Source organism: Mustela erminea, chromosome 5, assembly GCF_009829155.1.
Source record: "Mustela erminea isolate mMusErm1 chromosome 5, mMusErm1.Pri, whole genome shotgun sequence".
In the NCBI taxonomy this organism is placed as follows: Eukaryota; Metazoa; Chordata; class Mammalia; order Carnivora; family Mustelidae; genus Mustela; species Mustela erminea.
The window spans coordinates 38,353,440-38,373,643 of NC_045618.1; the positions used below are offsets into that span (position 1 = coordinate 38,353,440).

The 20,204-nt window shown below is 41.2% G+C and overlaps 1 long non-coding RNA gene across 1 annotated transcript; it reads right to left on the bottom strand.

Moving 5' to 3' along the window:
- Positions 1-537: 537 nt before the first annotated feature.
- Positions 538-15,368, bottom strand: LOC116590626. The gene is made up of 3 exons (XR_004285683.1): positions 15,053-15,368; positions 14,382-14,506; positions 538-656 (listed from the first exon to the last, which is right to left on the bottom strand). It is a non-coding gene; the product is annotated as an uncharacterized LOC116590626 (long non-coding RNA).
- Between the last annotated feature and the right edge of the window lie 4,836 nt (positions 15,369-20,204).

The window sequence follows — 20,204 nt, forward strand, 5'->3', positions numbered from 1 at the left end:
GGGAAAATAAAATAAAATTAAAATTAAAATATGATGAAATAAACAAGAGGCTGTGCATAGACCCATGTCAGTAGCAAGAGTGCTGTGAACCAGAAGTGTGATTAACTCAGCCCTTGGCACCTGAGGAGAGCGGGGTCCTAAAAAGGAAGAAAGGGAGATTTCTTCCTTTCTCAGGCACTGACCGTCCCTGAGACAAATCTCCATTGTTTCATAGCTAAACGGTATCAGGAATTCCTCAACCACCCCATAACTTATAAAGTAAATCCCAAGGTCCTTAGCAACACATTCAGCTCTTTTCACATCTGATCCCTGCCTCCTTCAACCTCTTTGAACCTTTCTACCCATTTTTCCCCTAAGAAGGCACTAGACTCTTTCATTCTCTTTGCACCTGCTACTGCCACCGCGTGGGTGTTTTCTTCCCCAATTATCTAGTCACAAGCTCCTCCTCATTCAACTTGGCCCCCTCTATGAACACCTTCCTTGACATTTTGTCCTGCTCTTCCCCCGTATATACAACTGTCAGGGTACTCACCACCTGGCATTGCAATTTCTTGTCTACTTCTCTCTCTCCTGGATTAAAGTGCAAGCTGCTTGAGGACATGACTGTGTCTTATTTCGGCACCCAAACATGCCTTGAATATACAGTCTTTTTATAACTGTTAGTTGAATAAATGAAAGCATGCTCAGTCATCAGAATCTGTAGAGATTTTTAGTGGTATCCATCTTTGTGTCCAGAGAAGCTCTTATTCAAGAGGTGTTGGGAAAACACCAATGTGTCAAGTTGCGGAGACAGGAGAGGTGAGAGAGGATGGACTGTGAAGCTAAAGACGTAAGGAATTCTGAGTTATGTCAGTGATGCTGCCACTGGCCCCCTCTTCTTGTAGGACTCATCCCTACCACTATCAACAGCCATGGGCCCTGGGTAGGGACCTGGGCTTCCTTGCATCTCTGACCTGTTGATTCTCCCTTACTAGATCACTGTTGTGATTCCCAACAGCCTTTTTTTCACCAATGTGACAAGACATATGGACTTAAGACTTAGAGCGAAACCAAGAGCATGACTAAGCTGTTTGAAGAATTGTGAGGTGGATGCAAGCTGGCTTGTGCACTGGGCATGTGGAAGCTGTGGCCGCCCTCACTTCTCATCTCAGACCTCATCCAAGACAGCTGGGTTCAGGGAAGTCACCATTTTGGAAGAGGTTCACAGATTTTCTTAAGAACCAGTCCTAATGTCAGTTCCTCAACCCTTGTTGAGTTCCAGCCTAGAATTCTGATTCACTATGTATTTTACAGGTTTGTGGGAAAGATTAACTTGGACGATATTTACAAAGCTTCTGTCCAGTTCCTGGTGCACAGTGAGTACTTGGCAAGTTACTCTGTTCCCAGCCGCTGCTCATGAGAAAAATAAATTAACTAATGGGAAAAATTATTCGAAGCCCCAAGCGCATTGTAGATTCTGATCATATTTTTTCACATGCTTACCACATTCCTTCAGTCTTGCAACTCTATCCTCATCAAACTTAATCTTGATATTCTAATATGCATGTTTTGAGCTGGCTCATTGCTTAGATTAAGCAGGTATGACTCCAGGGACTCTGGTCTCTTAGCGCAGTTTCTAGTCCATAATGATTTCCCCAAATGTCCTGCTTTCAAGACTGATGGTCTCTCCATTAGAATCAGTCAAGTCCCAGGCTACTCACACGCTTGTTCTAGACTTTAAAGACAGTAGCTTGCAAAGTCGACATATTGATACCTATTATGAGGGCACCACATTAGCAAAACCATCACCCAGGCCAGGGATCTAGAAGTACATCCTAATGAGGATCAAGGGAATGGCAGACAGGAAGGGGAGGTTAGAGGAGGGTTCCCCAGGTCAAACACAGAGAGACAGGAGAGGACATAGGGTAGTAGAAGAAATGCCGAATGGGCATAGGATGGTACCAGAGAGGTGCTATCCATTTCTTATATTGATTTCCACAGTTCTTCCATTCTTATTATGAAATTCCTGCCTGGGCAAGATTTGTGGGTATAGAGATGCCTGGGTGGCTCAGTGGGTTAAAGCCTCTGCCTTCGGCTCGGGTCATGATCCCAGGGTCCTGGGATGGAGCCCCACATCAGGCTCTCTGCTCAGTAAGGAGCCTGCTTCCTCCCCCCCCCCTCTCTCTGCCTGCCTCTCTGCCAGCTTGTGATCTCTATTTGTCAAATAAATAAATAATAAATAAAATCTTAAAAAAAAAAAAAAAGAGGGTATAGTTTTTTTCCTCTCTTTGGTCTACCTGCTCATTTGCATAGAAAAAGTATCTCCCCAAAGACATATTTTCACCTCTTTGCATGAGTTTTCAGGAAACTCACCCTTCTCCCCACCTCCACTACCCCCAGTAAGTTCTCCAGGTGAAGTTAAACTGCTTGGGCCAAAGGTCGGTCACATTATATTTACATAAGCATAGGGACTATCAAGAACACCATGAAATGCCGCGCAGATGTCTGCAGCTACACTTTGATAGGTCCAGCAGCGGGGGCCATTTGAACTCTTTCACGGGAAGTAAAAAACTAAAATCCATAAAACAATCTTCAGGCAATAACAGTGAGTTTGTCCACAGAGAATAGAAATCAGTGGAGTAAGACTCAGCATTAGTGAGCATCCTACTGAATCTAGTTATTTTCTGGAGTGAATTTGTTGTGGGGAATGTAACAATGGGCGCTGACTTTCAAATAGTTCTGAACGTATTTAATGTTTGACCTCATTTAAAAAAATTTTTTTTTTAAGATTTTATCTATTTCTTTGACAGAGAGAGTAAGGATCACAAGCAGGGGGAGTGGGAGACAGAGGGAGAAGCAGACTCCCCACTGAGCAGGGAGCCCAGTGCAGATCGATCCCAGAGTCCTGGGATCATGACCTCAGTGAAGGCAGATGCTTAACCGACTGAGCCACCCAGGCGCCCCATATTATTTGACTTAATTTAATGCATTTCCTGGTAAGTATTATTCAGAATGAAGCCAGAAGAAGAGGGGGCAAGTTTTTCTTGCCTGTTTGCTGCGAGTGGGACCAACGGAACTAACCCTTAAAACTATTGAATTGCTTATACCAATCTGAAAGCCACTCTCTTCCTGACATGAACTACAAGGTCGAAATGTCAGTTTGGTCAGCTAAAGTGGTATGTCCTGCTGGCGTGTTTATTCTCTGACAACCAAGAATTATGATTTTAAAAAGTGCAAAGTCTAAGTAAATAAATAGGAAGAAAGAAAAGGCAACTCTGTGTAATTCTTATCACAAATGGCGCTTGATATCCAGTACCAACAAACCTACCACTGCTTTCCTCTGCTGGGGGCCACCTGTAAGGGTTGAAGAAACAGTGGAAGGCGGCAGAGACTTGGTAGGCGCTGTCCCATTCAATCCGGGCACAGTTCAATTTACTCAAAACCCCTTTATAAGAACACAGTTTACAAAACAGTTGTGAGTATCCACTAATTTGGCTGAATTAAAAACACTGTAGACTTCTACTGATAACAGCGTAGCTATCAAAGTGCATTCAGCGAGCATACTGGCTATCAGGCCCTATTGTAGGCAGCTGTATTTACCTTACATATTGAGCCTAATTTTAGAAATAAGGATCACGAGACCCACAAGCAGTAAGAACTAGTCCATGATTTCATAGCAATTGAGGGGCAAAGTGGAGATGGGAATGTGATTCTGTAGGACCCTAAAACTCAACTTCTTTCCTTTACTCCTCACACCCCATCCCTGTCAGTGGTGCCTCCGAGACACCAGGATGTTTCATTCAGAGGCCATCTGTTGAGTAAGGTGAGTGATGGATTCCTATTTGAATAAAGGATTATATGACTCTTTAGGAAGGCTTTTCTGGAGCATCTTATGCAGCTGCTTCGTTTTGCTTCTCCTGTCTCTTGCAACAGGGTAGTATTAAGAAAAAAAAATTCATGGTGCTTGTTTCCTGAATCCAAGACTTTCCCCTAGTCTTGTATTCCAGCGAGCCACTTACAAGTGTTTACTAGTGGTGGTGGCTCCGAAAGGCATAAGTAAAGAGAGTGGAGGAGTTAATGTGCAGCTTTTGATATTGAAAATAGAATTGTGCAGAAAAAGATGTTAGTCCTCAAATAAGATTATTTTCTCAAGGTAACATTTTCAAAGTTCCTCTTTCCCCTTGAACATATCAAAAACTAAGTCTAGAAGAATCAACTCTAAGAGTTCTCTCATACTACAGAGAAGGTATTCCTTCTACTAGAGTGAGCTAGACCATGAAGCTTATTGTCCTAAGTTAAGAGTAAGAATACGGTAGAGAAAGAATAAAGGTCAGGAGAAAAAACTGATCCTTCTGACTCTAAGGGATAGAGAGAAGAAGAGAACAGACATAGTAGCTGTCAGAGTTCTTATTTTTTTTCTCTCTTCTTGGGACAATGGTCTAAGGGAGGGTGGCTATGGAAACACCAGCTAAACTGAGGAGCAAACAGTGCAGGGACTGGTACCATAGAAGGAGACTAGAGCCTTTACTCCCATGTGCCGTGGTTCTGAGTGAGGGCCTTGAGGGCTTACCTTGGAATCAGTGGAACCTTCAGACCTGGGTTCCAAATGGAGCCAGTTGGAGTCCTGCATGGTTGGACAAAGGGGATGCAAAGGGGGCAGGATCTATATGAGAGAGAATGGGGGGAAGCCAAGTAAGCCAAGGAACCTCTAGGCTAGGAGTGAGCACACTATTGTCCATGGGTCAAATCCAACCCAAATAAACACCCATTTGTTTACACACTGCAGAGTTGGATAACTGTAACAGAGACTCTAGAGTCCACAAAGCCTAAAACATTTACTACCTGGCCTTTTATTTTAAAAGTTTGCCAACTTCTGCTCTAGACTTTATGAAAGGCTGAAGGACAAGCTGTGAGTGAGGCTGGCAGTGAGGCCAGTATGAGATGGTGCTTTGGAGCTCAAAGGACCAGAGGGTACCAAGCAAGTCCAGGGAGCTGGACTCCTTTCTTTCGTCATGAGATCACCTAGCATAAACTCTTCCATACACAAGCTATCCTGGAAAGAAGCTGGAAAAGGGACTGAAGACTGAACTAAGAAATTCAGGAGGCTGAGCTTTTTACCTAAAGAGACTAAATATTATCTAAAGGGATAGCTCTATTTGCTCAGTATGTTGGCCTGAATATAGTTTTTCCAACATGAAAGGGTTGAGATACACGAAGAAGCCTGAATCGGGAAACTGCATTTCCTCTGAATATCTCAAAGAGTGAGTTTTACAACCCACCTACTGATTTATAGATTATGAGCCCTGATAAAAACCATAGAGATATTTTAAACCTCTTCTCTCATTGTACAGATAAGATAAAGAAAGAGTGTCCTGGAAGGACCACGTTTCCGTAGTTATGTAGAGGATGAATGGAGACTTGAATCTAAGTTCCCTGATCCAGTGGTTCCAAATACCACATTTTCAAAGGGATCATTGGTGCTTTGTCTTTCCGGTCTTGGTAGGAGATAGCGGAGTCAAACATCAAAGAAAGGAAAGGAGTTTGATAAGGAAACTGTTTACAAAGGTGTGGTCAGGGTTTAGGTATACCACAAAGAAGAATCTAGTACTCCGGGGCTAGCAACAGTGGGGAACTCTTCCCGTCCAGGGGTAGAGTGGGGGCTGGGGGAGGGGCTGTCCTGAGATAAGGTACTTAGGAGGCAAACACCAACAAGAGTGGAAGGATACCTCTAGCTCAAAGTAACCCAACAGGGAAAAATCCAGGGAAGTATGTTTCCTAACTTCACTTTTTTTCTACTCTTTCCTCTTTCTGTTACTCCATTAGTTGAATCCAGAAAGTTAACCTCAGAAGATAAGTAGGGTGGATGTAGTATCTAGAGGAGAAAAAAGAAAAAATGGTACCAAGATATAAAATAATCCTACGAAACAGTGCCTGGAAGCATTCCTAACTTGCGGTAGGTGCTCAGAAACTTTTGGATGAATGAATTGGTGAATTAATTTACTTTACTGTTGATAAAACCATTCTTATGAACTTTTAAGGGATTCTTAACAAGTACCACATGCAGTCAATATACCATCCATCCAAGCAGGAAAGTTCTAAAGGGAGACATCTCTTCCCCACAACAGAATATGTAGCTCTCATAGCTGTAGGGCTTATTATCAGAGGTAGGCTTTGGGTCTGTGATTGTAATAGTTGCATATCTATTGCTGCATAACAAATCATCAAAAACTTAGCAGCTTAGAACAACATGAATGTATTATCTCACAGTTCCCATGGGTTAGGAGTCCAGGCATGGGTAAACTGGGTCCTTTGCTCAGGATCTCACTGGGCTGAAATCAAGGTGTTGGCTAGGGTTGGGGTCTCATCTGAAGGCTGGGGGACTCTTCCACGCTCATTCAGGTTATTGCCAGGATTCACTTCCTTGCAGCTGGAGGACTGAGGCCCCTCTTTTTTGCGGGCTGGTGAGCAGGGGTTGCTCTCAGCTCCTAGAGACTGCTCTCAGGTGTAGCTACGTGGCTACTTCTGTAAGCCCCTTCATACCCCCAATCTCTTAGGTCCGCCTCCATAATCCCCCTTTGGAATAAGTAAAGTCAGCTCACTTATTAGTAACCTGATATCTGATATCTCATCACAGGTGTTGTCTATATTCAAGGGGAGAGGATGTATAGGATGTATGCTCCAGGCTGTGGGGGTCTTGGGGATCATGGTAGAATACTGCCTTCCACAGTGATGCAAGTTCTAGTGTTCTTCCAAGTTTGCAGATTTTTTTTTTCAAGTAAACAGTCTGTTTACATTTGTCATCCTGACTCAGAATCTTTAAACTCTAGAGTGCTTTTTGTTTTGTTTTGCTTTGCTTTAATTTGGGAGTATTTCCAGGCCATTTTTATTTTCAGAGATGCATGTTGAGTAGGCTAGGTATATGCTTGGCTTTTTAAAAATTTTTAATTATTTTTTAAAAGATTTTATTTATTTATTTGACAGAGAGGTAGAGAGAGAGCATGAGTAGGCAGAGCAGCAGGCAGAGGGAATGGGAGAAGCAGGCTTTCCACTGAGCAGGGGGCCTAATGTGGGGCTTGACCCCAGGACCCTGAGATCATGACCTGAGCCAAAGGCAGCCATTTAATCAACTTTGCTACCCAGGCACTCCTATGCTTGATTTTAAAGCCATTTCTGAGAAGGGGATTTGGTGAATCCGATGTTATTCACAAAAGAAGGAAGAGGAAAGAATGGTTGATTTAAATATGAAATATAATTATTTGAAGTACTAAGTACCTTATAGATTCTGATTATAGCTCTACAAAATTTTGTAAGCATGGTAGCTAGGGTCTACAGTAATTTGTAAACCAACCATGAAAAGCTAAGCAAACTGCAGACCATTTATAACCAAATCAAAATAGCATTAATAGACCAAATAATGTTTACTCTTAATGCCAAGAGCAAATGTATTTTTTATGCTTTTATGCTTTCCAGAATATCTGTGAGATAGGAGCATTCACACAAATGACCACAGTTAAATATGAAGAAAAATTCCTACAAGTAAATATTTATAGGAGTTCAACTCCCGAACTTGACCCTCTTTGTATCTTAAAAATCAACATGGGTCTTACACAAAGTGAGATCATATTTGATTGTAGATTTTTTAGGACCGTAAGGAGGAAAAGTATCAGATACATTATTTTCCATAGAATCTTTGACTGAATGTTCCCTTTGGATTTTGTGAGAAAAGAACAGGAATTTTAATGTCTTATCTAAGGTTTTCTGTACTATCCTACTGAGGACCAGGGAAGGAAGCAGAGGGGGCTGTGGAATGGTTTTGGTAGTATCCCCACTGAAGCCGCCATTTTGGCATGGACCAACTCTGTTATTGCAGCTGTTACATTTTGAGAAAAGTCCATCCTTGGATACAGTTTGAGCAAGACATCATGGGGTGAGTGAGGAAAAGGCGCTGATTATTTACGGACTCCCTGCTCATCCCACTTTCGAAGTCTCCCACTCCCTCACTCCCTGCCTCATGAAGCATGGGATTGGCAGCAGAGAGAAGAGAGAGGAGAGCGGGGGAAAGGGGGAGAAGCACTGTGGGAAGAGTGGCAGAAACCGTTCAGAAATGGTTTTTGCCTCCTCAGAAATAGAATAATAAGAAAGTCTTCAAATAGAGAATCAGAGTGTTATCTGGTTCCACTTTCCTCAGAAACTAAATTCAGTCACGTTTAGCAGCTCAGCCCCAGAGGCACCGCCATCACGTCATGCTATTATCGACCACCAGGCAGAGCTCATCTATGGAAATACCATGAAAGTGGGTGACTGTTAGGGAAGAGATTCAGGGAACTCTCCCCTTACAATTTAGACAAACAACTGTTTTCCTGGAGGTCCCACCAGTTTACTTCCTCTTGCATCCCATTGGCAGAACTAGATCACACGGCCATCCCTAGCTACAAGAAAGTAATTTGGGAGGTAGGGGAAACCTGGGTGGCACAGTGGGGTAAGCATCTGAGTCTTGGTTTCAGCTCAGGTCTTGATCTCAAGGTCATGATCTCAGGATGTTGAGAAGGAGCCCCAAGCAGAGACTCATCATTCAGCATTCTTCTCTCCTCCCTCTGCCCCTCCCCCTTCTCACATACACATTCTTTCTCTCTCTCTGTCTCTAAAATAAACGTCTTTTTTTTTTTTTAAAGAAAGTGAATTTTTTTTTTAAAACTGGTATGTATGGAAGTGTTGAATCACTATATTGTACACCTGAAACTTACACTGCATGTTAATTAACTTGAATTTAAAAAAAAACTTCGAAAAAATAAAAGTAAAAACTTCATGTAGACACTGATAAAAATGGGGTTCTGTTAATATAAGACAGGGATCAGCAAACTTTCTGTAAAACACCATGGTTTCATCTTTAGGGTCTGAGGGTGTCTGTTGCACCTGCTCTGTTCTGTCCTTGCCTCGTGGAAGCAGTCACAGGCAATACATGGTGAGACTGTGTTCCAAGGAAACTTTATTATTAAAGAACAAACTGGATTTCGCCTAAGGACTGCAGTTTACCCAATCTTGACAAAGGAGAAGGATATTAGGTAAGAAACAAGCAGGATCTTCCATCCCACCTGTCTGTTTCTAAGAATCATTCCTTGAGGGCACCTGGGTGGCTCAATGGGTTGCCCTTCTGCCTTTGGCTCAGGTCATGGTCTCAAGGTCCTGGGATTGAGCCCCACATCGGGCTCTCTGCTCAGTGGGGAGCCTGCTTCCCCCTCTCTCTCTACCTGCCTCTCTGCCTACTTGTGATTTCCCAGTCAAAGAGATAAATAAATAATTCTTTAAAAAAAGATTCACTCCCTGAGAACCCTTTTCCCACCCTGCATTCTAGGACTTGAATACATCAAGTAAATAAGGATATCAAACATGGCATTTCATATTTGGAAGGGGTTCAGCTTCTGGGCTGTCATAAGACTTGGTTTCTAATCCTCTCCTGACATAGGTATCTGAGATTCTATGCCACGTGGAGCTCAGCTACTCTGGTACCTTAGTCATACTGTTTAATTCCAGTGCGGGAGCCCCACAGCACCTGAGTCTAGAAGTCACAAACAAAAATGAAGAAGTGACTGTCACAGGAGGATGAATGGCTGCCCTCTGAAGTTTTGATTTGGCTCCTAAATGACAAAACTGGGCCGACCAAGAGAACTTGGTAATTTTCTCTGCTTGTAGAGAAGCCACCTGGTGAATATCACATTGCAACCACCAACCCTTGGCAGAGGTTGGAACAGCAGCTATAATTATAAAGAGCAAAAGGAGGAGAGTCTAAAAATCTCTTCTGAGTGGCAAAAATTCGGAAAATCAAGATAATTACAACACTCGCTCATCCTGATTTCCTTGGCTATTTATAGACGAGGAGAAGCTGATGCACTGAGAGCTTTTGCTTTTCTTTTCTTTTCTTTTTTTCTTTTCTATTTGCATTAAATCCTGTGTGGCTCCTCTCTGAAATGTGTGCATATGCTGAGTCCATGTGAGATGCCACCACTGGCACTTGTCATAAGAATTAAATCCCTCTCAAGCTTGTTTACAGCTCAGCACTTGTCATACTGCTCCCTTGAGCTTCATGGCTGGTTGGGTTCTTTTTTTCCCCAGCTCTGCGGAAGATTTAATTTCTTTTTTGTTTATGTGTGTACTTACCCTTGCAGGTGCAGGGGAAAAAAAAAATTGCTGTGCCCAGATGTTTTGAAGCTGCAGCAGCATACATACAACTCAGATTAAATAGAAAAATTGCATAAGATAGGGCAGGCACTTCAAGTACATTATTCTATAGGGTATTTAATAAACCTATCATGTTTGCTCGGCAATAAGACTCTTGAATATAACTTTAGGAACAGAGGAATATTTTAAGGCATCACCAGCTCGATTTGTTCATAGACGACTTTACAATGAGATTTGTTATTTTTGAATGGGACCCGTTACATTTACCCCATTTTCAACTTAGGAAATATCTTCCCAGAACAGAACAGTCTGGGAATTGGGTGGGAACATCGCCTATCAAGTTGTCTCAGTTCATTACTGGATTAATTAGACCTCAGGGATCTGAGGCCAGATTTCACCTTAGTTTTGAAACACAGCAAACATAAGCCCAGCACAAACAGCCCTCCTGCTGCTCGTTGGGCTCTGTACTAATATGCGAACGCCCTGTTCAAGCTGCAGATGGATAATGCTTCTGCGGACCCTCAGTTTGGATTTGCCTTTACCCAAGGCACTGGGTTAACCTGCTTTGTACATAGCAACTGTCAAACAGCGGGAAGGAGTTCAGCTTAGGAGAGGAACTAATGCTCAAAATTCTCCAGACTCCACTTCACCAGCCTCCAGCCATTGTTTCTCAGGACTGCGTGGAGGTAGCTCATCACCTTTGCCAATGAGTCTTTTTAAAAATTCCCTCACATCACAGCCAAAGCTTAGCTCACAGCGCTTGTCAGGAAGGTCTATACAATCTACCCACACCCGCTTTGTGACATCCTCCCCGCCCCCCGCCCCCCGCCCAGAGCATGTTACTGTTTTTACCTTTCCCTGAGGTGTAGAAGAGTTCCCAGCTGACTGGCTTAGGATGTTGGTTTAAAAGAAAACCTCTATCTCTCTTTGCTCATGAAGCTAAAGACCCCCCCAGTAGAATTAGTGAGGTCTTTAGCTAGTAGAAAAGAGTGCTGTAGGCCTGTTTCTTTGTAGGGAAGAAAAGAGGTCTTGCAAAAAAAAAAAGAGAGAGAGAGAGAGAGAAGCTCTCACGTTTTAATTTAAGTGCCAGTGTTGGATCCCTAGTTGGCAAAATCGTTTATAGTCAGTATTTGGCCCAGCATTTTGCATCTGCAAGATCCGAGCTTATTACTATCATCTCTTACTTGTGCCTCCCAACGCTGCCACCAGAGAACATAAAAGGCTTAGACCACGCACACTGCAAAATGAATGGCTCCTTCTTAACTTCCACAATGCAGGTTTTTGCTTCTACCAAAAGAGTTATAGTCCCCTGGTCATCCTGGTAATATGAAACACTCTCTTCATCCCATTCACTTGTAGAACCCCCACTTGGAACATGGGGACTATATTAGAAATCGGTATCTCCTGTAAGGGGCCGTGTGTGGAAGACAGAATAGTAGGCTTCAGGAAGCATCTGTGATTTCATAGAAGATGACTGTCTGTTTGTAAGTCATTGTCAGTTCTGGAAACAAACCCATCATATAATTTATAGTCTTGGGGCACCTGGGTAGCTCAGTGGGTTAAGCTGCTGCCTTCGGCTCAGGTCATGATCTCAGGGTTCTGGGATCGAGTCCCGCATCGGGCTCTCTGCTTGGCGGGGAGCCTGCTTCCTCCTCTCTCTCTCTCTGACTGCCTCTATGCCTACTTGTGATCTCTCTCCGTCAAATAGATAAATAAAATCTAAAAAAAAAAAAATTTATAGTCTTGTCTATGTATGTTTTCTGTCTTTAATTTGTTCAAAGCATATCATTAAACATCAATTATTCTTATAGCAGGAAGCCTATGGACTCATCAAGATGGGGTGGGAATTTATGAATGAAATCTGTTGTAGTGGTGGCTTTGCTAGGGTAAGCAATTTATTGTATCTCTACAGGTAATGATTATAAATATTTTAAACATATGAAGCGTGTACGGTGGAGCTCCAATCAGGCATAGCTACCCACCACCAGACTATGGGTGATAGAACCACAACCACAACAACCAATGAGATGAAAGTGGATAGATATGGCCAGCTCCTCACTCTCAGAGGAGTGTGAACCCAGGTGATGACTTCAGCAGCCCAGAAACATCTGCTCCCTGCTCCCCGCAAATCTTCACAAGCACACAAACAAATAGACGTGCGTATACTTGCCAGATCCAAAAATTTACTTTTGTAAAACCCTCATCACTTCTGCCAAGAGTCAGGTATATTGTGTTAAGAAGTAGCACAGGGAAGCTACTTTTTAATGTGTTTGTCAGGTTCATGGGAGCCTGGAGCAAAGCCATGCGGAAGGGAGTCTCCGGCTGGCCGTCTGTTAGGTCACCAGAATAAAAGAAGCTGGAAAGAAGGCTGGCGGCAGAAGGCACTCTTGGGAAGGATGGAGGGGAAGTAGAAGGGAGACAGAGAGATATTGCCTATGCACTTTTCCTGCTTCAAAACTGTCTTAGAAATGACTGGGCTAATGTACAAGAGGAGAAGCCAAGCAAAGGTCAACTAGGGCAAACGCCATTATTTCTCAGCTCACAAGTTCAGAGGGGCTAAAGCTGTAATGCAACTAGTGTTTCTTCTTTTCTGTATGGCTGTCCCAGTCTATCTTTCCAATTCATCTCCTGCCGCTGTAATCTTTACCTAAACCTGGTCACCTGTCGAATACTGTGACATCTTTCTTAGGCAGATCAGTCAGTTCCTCCACTGTGCTTCCAGTGTATATTTTATGACTATTACCTCCTATGGGATTGTTTAAGTGTTGCCTCCCATAGAGATTCAACTCCCAGAGAGTAGTAATGGCATTTGATTATCTGGGTGTCCTTAACGTTTAGCCCACAATAGGTACTTGATATATGTTTAGCTGTTGGATGGATGGATGGATGGATGGATGGGGCATTGCAAATTTTAAGGGAAGAAGAACAGAGCACGAGGAATTCGCAGGTGAGAAATTTCCAAATGAAGTGCTAACCAAAACTCCAGCCATTTTCTCACAGAGGTTCATCTCTCACCTCTGAACATTGGTCTCAACACTGCCATCCTTTCCAAATTAGAGCTACAATCCAGGCAAGTAGTAAGGCTTAGAAAAACCATAGGAAAAGTCATGGGATCCTGCTAATTTGAAGATGGATTTAAACTTCAGTCAGGTATCAACATTGCCGGCTTGTGTTATTTCTTCATGCATTTAACAGAGCACTTACCTCTCAAAACCCAGCTGTGGCTTGATCTCACATGTTCTTCATACTTGTTTCAACACCTGTTAACCACAACACTGAGGCTGCCAGTCCTGGCTTTATCTTGCTCTCTGACTGTTACTACGACGTTGTAACCACAGCTCTGCAGCTGCTACGCTGGCAGCCATTCCAGGGACTGGGGCTGGCCTCTGGCCCCTGGGGTGCTTTAACAGCCAGCCACACAGGTTCTTGGTGCAACAGACACTTCTCTCTCTCCCTTCTGGCCCTCACAGCCTCTTGCTCATCCTTCCTTTATAAAGCCTTTCTTTGGTGTTGCTAGCTTGTGTGTGTCTGTCACTCTCACTGGACTGCAAGTTCTGTGAGGGAAGGACTATGTCCTACTCGTTATTGTTTCTCTCATACTTATCAGAGCCTGGCAATTGAAGGTAAGAGTGAAGAATGAATGAATGAATGAATGAATGAATGAATGAAAATGTTCTCATTAAAATTCTTTGCTGCAACCTCAATTAAGTCACTCATCACTTCTACCTCTTATTATGTCCCCCCAAATTATACTTGTGATTTAGTGTAATTGATTGCTTTTTTCCCTCACCCCAGAAACAGGTAATCTTTCTTGATTATCAACAGCTATGCTGTAATACAAAAATAGAAAAGAAAAATCTAGGAATGGTATAAACCTGCTAATGGTTTCCTCTAAGAGTTATCTTTATACATCTCTAAATTACATTTAGTCATATGTTATTTCCTCGGTCTCTCAGGCCAGTTGGACATAGTGTGCCCTGCTTAGGAAGCTAAGTGCATCTAATTCCATGAACACCAGAGATACAGTGACTCTGCATTTTAACAATACGACTTGTAATTTTTTCACTTAAAGAACTGAGTGTTTCTGCTTTTTTGGGTCTTACGAGCTAAGTGTCTCCTTGGAATCTTTGGGAAATTAGACAATATATTGAAGCTTTATCACACCTTTTAGTACTAATGATGCCAAACAGATGATACCTCCACTCGATGTATCTAAATTGACTCACCTAAATTCAATCTCCATTTCCAAGTCAGAGGGCACGTCTGGGTGTGGTGAAATGGGAAACGAGGGCCTGGGCTCAGAGCAGACAGAGGCGGATCGACCAGCTGGGCCATACCTTTCTCTTCATGTCTGTGAAACAGGGATCATAATGTTGACTACATGGGGTTCCTGTGCAAATTAAAAGAAAATGTGGCATGCATAATGCTCTTAGCCAAATTCTGTGAAGCAGAATTTCCGCCATTATATTAGTACCCTCCCCCTTTGGACATCCAGGGTGCACTGTGGTGCCAATATACAGACACAACTTCCTGTGGCAGAGGGATCCCGGGGTGTGTGTGTGGGGGTGCTTCACAGGGTAGACAGTTTAGGCAAGTGGTGAGAACAATTTTACAATACTTTGATATAAATCATCCAGAGACATTTTGCCTCTTCCCTACTGAAAGTTCCTTTTTTTCTTTTTTCTTTTTCCCCCAGTCCAGAAATTCCTCTTCTAGGCCTCAGCCTGTGGGATTACTGATTTTCCAGCTTCACCCTTGTAATCCTCCAAATCTCAGGAGCAAGGTCTTCGCTTCCCCACCAGCCATGCTGGCAGTTACCTTTGCTATCAGTTTAGCCAGAGTCCTCTGCTGGTTCTCCTCGCAGGAAAATGCTCCAGCTGTCCCGGTCCAGACTCACCTCTCTGACCTGGGGCCTTCGCACCCTGTGCGCCGTTCCCATCAGAGCAGCCCAAGCAAACACTCCTGCCTTCAGATGTTCAGGTGTTGCTTGACAGGATATTCCTTCAACTCTGCCACTGGATCACTTTGTTTCATTTTTCTTCGGACCCTCAGTGATTCTAAAAACACATCTTAGCTCATCACAGTCACTCTCATTCACCATTTTAATCTTCTCAGACTCGTGTGGAAAATTCCCGTCCTTCACAGGGGAAATAGCGATGACCACAGTCAAAGACACATTTACAGCTCAAGAACACTTCTGGAAGTTGTTTCTCATCTTTCTTTAAAAGTAAAGTAAGTTCAGAGTGCATACTTATTTTTTTTATATATACTACTTCCACCTTTAACTAGCTAGTTCCCTTTGAACTAACAGTCAGTTTACAAGGAGTAATATTTTTAAATTTAAAATGTCCGTTTTTTTCCTCTTTAAAAATTTTTTTACGTCAAAAATGCAAAACAGGGCACCTGGGTGGTTCAGTCGGTTGAACTTCCAAGTCTTGGTTTCAGCTCAGGTCATGATCTCAGGGTCATGGGATCAGGCCCCACATCAGGCTCCCTGCTCAGAACAAAGTCTGCTTGAGATTCTTCCCCCTTTCTTCTCCTTCCCACTCTGCTCTTCCCCGCTCCTCATGCCCTCTCTCTCTAAAATAAATAAACAAATAAATGAAACAGAATCTTTAAAAATAATACAAAATTTAAAAATGCAAAACATATAAACAAAAAGAAAATGTGAGATACTACGTAATCTCATAAATGAGACTTAACCACTACCAAGTTTTTTGTTTTGTGTGTCTTGCATATTTATCTATGTACCTTTATCTGTGCTACAAAATCTCCATACAAATTTGTTGTTAAAAATCATTTAGATACTGGGGCACCCGGGTGGCTCAGTCGTTAAGCATCTGCCTTTGGTTCAGGTCTTGATCCTAGGGTCCTGGGATCAAGCCCCACATCGGGCTCTCTGCTCAACAGGAAGCCTGCTTCTCCTTCTTCCTCTCCCACTCCCCTTGCTTGTGTTCCTTCTCTCCCTGTCTCTGTCAAATAAATACATAAATAAAATCTTTTTAAAAAAATCTTTAAGATACTGAAAATGTTCTGCCTTATGTTCCACTAAGTTTATCATGTGATCATGATTTCAAGAGATTTCTTTAAATTAGGTGCTAATATATGTACAGTAGTTGCTTAATAAATATAATCCCCTTTTCATAAACTAGATTGGATTATATGACTTCATATAATTTTGATTGTGTTAAAGGTGCAACATCAATGCAATAATTTTGGAGAAATTTAAATTCTACTCTTTTTTTTACTTTTTAAAAATTAAATTCAATTAGCCAACATATAGTACATTATAAGTTTCAGATGTAGAGTTCAATAATTCATCAGTTGTTTATAACAACTAGTGCTCATCACATCATGTGCCCTCCTTAATGCCTACCACCAAATTACCCCTTCCCCCACACCACTGCGTCTCCTCCAACAACCACCAGTTTGTTTCCCAGAGTTAAGAGTCTCTCAGGATTTGTCTCCCTCTCTGATTTCTTTCCATTCCATTTTCCCTCCTGTCCTCTATGATCCTCTGAGCTATTTCTTATATTCCACAAGAGTCCAGTGCCAGATGGCTTCCTAGGGGAATTCTACCAAACATTTAAAGAAGAACTAATACCTATTTTTCTGAAGCTGTTAAAAAGAAAAAAAAAAAAAAAAGAAATGGAAGGAAAACTTCCAAACTTGTTTTATGAGGCCAATATCACCTTGATCCCAAAATCAAAGACCCCACCAAAAAGGAGAATTACAGACCAATATCCCTGATGAATATGAATGCCCAAATTCTCACCAAGATAATAGCCGGTAGGATCCAACAGTACATTAAAAGGATGATTCACCACCACCAAGTGGGATTCATTCCTGCGATGCAAGGGTGGTTCAACATTTGCAAATGAATCAATGTGATACATTACATCAATAAAAGAAAGGACAAGAACCATAGGCTCCTCCTAACTGATGCAGAAATTCTACTATTAAGAAGCACTTAACAAAAGGTTTCACTCTTTCCACTCATAGTGTTTGTTTTCATAGCATTTATCTTTAAACTAGCTCATATTCATCAGTGATTAACACAGCAGCAAATTGTGTTACTTTGACTATTTCCAGCTTGGGATTATGAATATTCTCAGCCTTTTTAAAAAATAAGAAAATAGCTTCCCCAAGGAAGTTTCTGTCCCACGTCCTTTACTGTCTCTTCAAGCACCCATCTTTCTCTTGTGGTCCTTTGTACTGACAAATACTGATAAAGATTGTCCACATGAGCTGCCTTAAATTCCTTACTAATTACCCCATAATTCTGGACACTGGATTCCTCCTGCTCTACTTTACTGACACCGGGCTCCTTTATTTGTTAGGACAGAGGTTTAGCTACTATTAATCAAATTGTTCCTTTTCTATTGAGTTGTGTGAGTTCTTTATATATATTGGATATTAACACATTATCAGATGTATGATTTGCAAACATTTTCTACCATTCTGTAGGTTGCCTTCTCATTTTGTTGTTGGTTTCCTTTGCTGTGTAGAAGCCTTTTAGTCTGATATAGTCCCACTTGTTAATTTTTGCTTTTGTTGCCTTGGCTTTGGTGCCAAATCCAAAAAAAAAAAAAAAAAAAAAAAATCGTTGTAAAGATCAATGTCAAGGAGCTTAGTCTCTATGTTTTTTTCTAGGAGTTTTATGGTTTCCCATCTTACATTCAAGTCCTTAATGCATTTTGAGTTGGCTTTTGTGTATGGTGTACATATGTTCATTTTTAGATGCATGATTTGCAACTATTTTTCCCAACCTGTGGTTTGTCTTTTCATTTTTAAATGGTGTCTTTTGAAAAGAAAAAGATTTTAGTTTTGGCAAAGGCCAATATACCTTTTTTTTTTTTTTAAGATTTACTTATTTAATTTTTTTTTATTAAAGATTTTTAAAAAAATTTATTTAACAGACAGACATTACAAGTAGGCAGAGAGACAGGCAGAGAAAGAGGAAGAGAAGCAGGCTTCCCACTGATAGGATAGCTTGATGTGGGGCTCGACGCTGGGATCATGACCTGAGCTGAAGGCAGAGGCTTTAACCTACTGAGCCACCCAGATGCCCCTCCTTATTTATTTTAGAGAGAGGGTGAGAGCATAAGCAGGAGGGGCAGAGGGAGAGAGAAAATCTCAAGCAGACAGTGCTGAGCACAGAGCCCAATGCAGGGCTTGATCTCAAGATCCCAGGATCATGACCTGAGTCATGTTGGAGGCTTAACCCACTGTTCTGCCCCAATATACCATTTTGAAAATGAATTGTGTTGTTGGTGTCATATCTAAAAAAATCTTTGTCTAACCCATAGTCACAAAAATTTTGCCAATGTTTTCTTCTATAAATTTTATAGTTTTAGGTCTGACCCTTATATCTATTGATCCATTTTGAGTTAATTTTTGTGTATGGTATGAGATAAGGGTCTATATTTGCTTATTTGTTTTAATGGATATACAGTTATTCCAGCTCCATTTTTTAGAAAAGAATAGTCTTCGGTGAGCCTGGGTGGCTCAGTGAGCTGAATGTCTGACTCTTGGTTTTGGCTCAGGTTGTCATCTTGGGGTCATAGGATTGAGCCCCATGTTGGGCTCTGGGTTCAGTTCACCTTCTCTTTCTGCGCTTTCCCCACCCATGTACTACTCTGTCTCTCTCTCTCAAACAAAAATAAATAAATACATAAATAAAATCTTTTAAAAAGAATATTCTTCTCCTACTGAATTGTTTTAGAATCTTTGTCAAAAATTTTAAGACTGTAAATGTGTGCATTTATTTCTGGACTTGCTGCTCTTTTACATTGACTTTAATGTCTGTCTTTATGCCAGTACTACACTATGTTAATTTCTGAAATTTTGTAGTAAGTTTTGAGATTGTCAGTATAAACCCTCCAGTTTTTTCAACATTTGTTTGGCTTTTAATTTTTTTTAATTAAAAAAAATTTTTATTTTTTATTAACATATAATGTATTATTTGTTTCAGGGGTACAGATCATAAATTTTAGGATCAATTTGTCCATTTCTATGTCAACAATGTTTTATAGTTTTTAGTGTATAGGTCTTGCTCTTTTAATGACTTTACTCTTAAGAAATTATTCTTTTGTATGCTACGGTGAACGGAAATGTTTTCTTAATTTCATTATTGGATTGCTGTCCTGATCCTGCATCTTATGGCCTCCCTTCTCAATTCTAGTATTTTGCTTTGCTTTGTTTTGTTTTTACTAGATTCCCTAGAGTTCTTGCAGGGTGGGAGGTAGGGAGACTCAAGGTTCTCCCTGGTAGGGAAGTCCCTCCCTATTCCAATGTCCGCATTAAGAGCTGTAGTTTTATCTTTTTGATACGTTGAGGTCCAGCTTCGAAATACCGTTTGAATACAAATAACCTATCTTACTGTCATTGTGCGGATGAGGAAACTGGTCTCAGAATCACTGAGTAATTTGATATACGGTTTAAAATTAAATGAAATACTCCAAAGGCAAAATAAGGTGTGATATGGACATACAAAAGAAGTCAGTGAATCAGTAAAATTGCAGCTAGTCTTGTTCCCAACGAAACATTTTATTTTCTCATTATAAATATTAATTCACAGTGGATACAACTCTTTGGTTTTATGTAAATTTCATAGAAAAAATATGTAGATTTGTCATTTTTCTTATCTCAAATTGAAGCTGCATTTGAAAAGGTTAAAAGGATGCATAATTACACCGTTATTAAATGTCATATGGACTGATATTGTGCAGGTTAGGCCAAGTGGCTCTGTAACTCGAGTGTTAATTATTTGCAAACCTGCATATGGGAGGCCCCCAAGGATATTATTACTGAAGTATTGGCCTTCTCCTGACTTCACTGATGTTAGTGTCAGCAAAGCCAGTGAATCTGTCATGTCTTTCCTGTTTATTCATAGAGGGTGTAGTGGTATTTTAGCAATATTCTTGCTTTTCATGGATAATTGTTTCTACTTTTGAATTTATACTCATGTAACATTTTAATAATTTTTTTCATATGCAGAGCTCACTTAAAATGTATAATAGCCAACTTGTCATTAACTCTTTTTGACA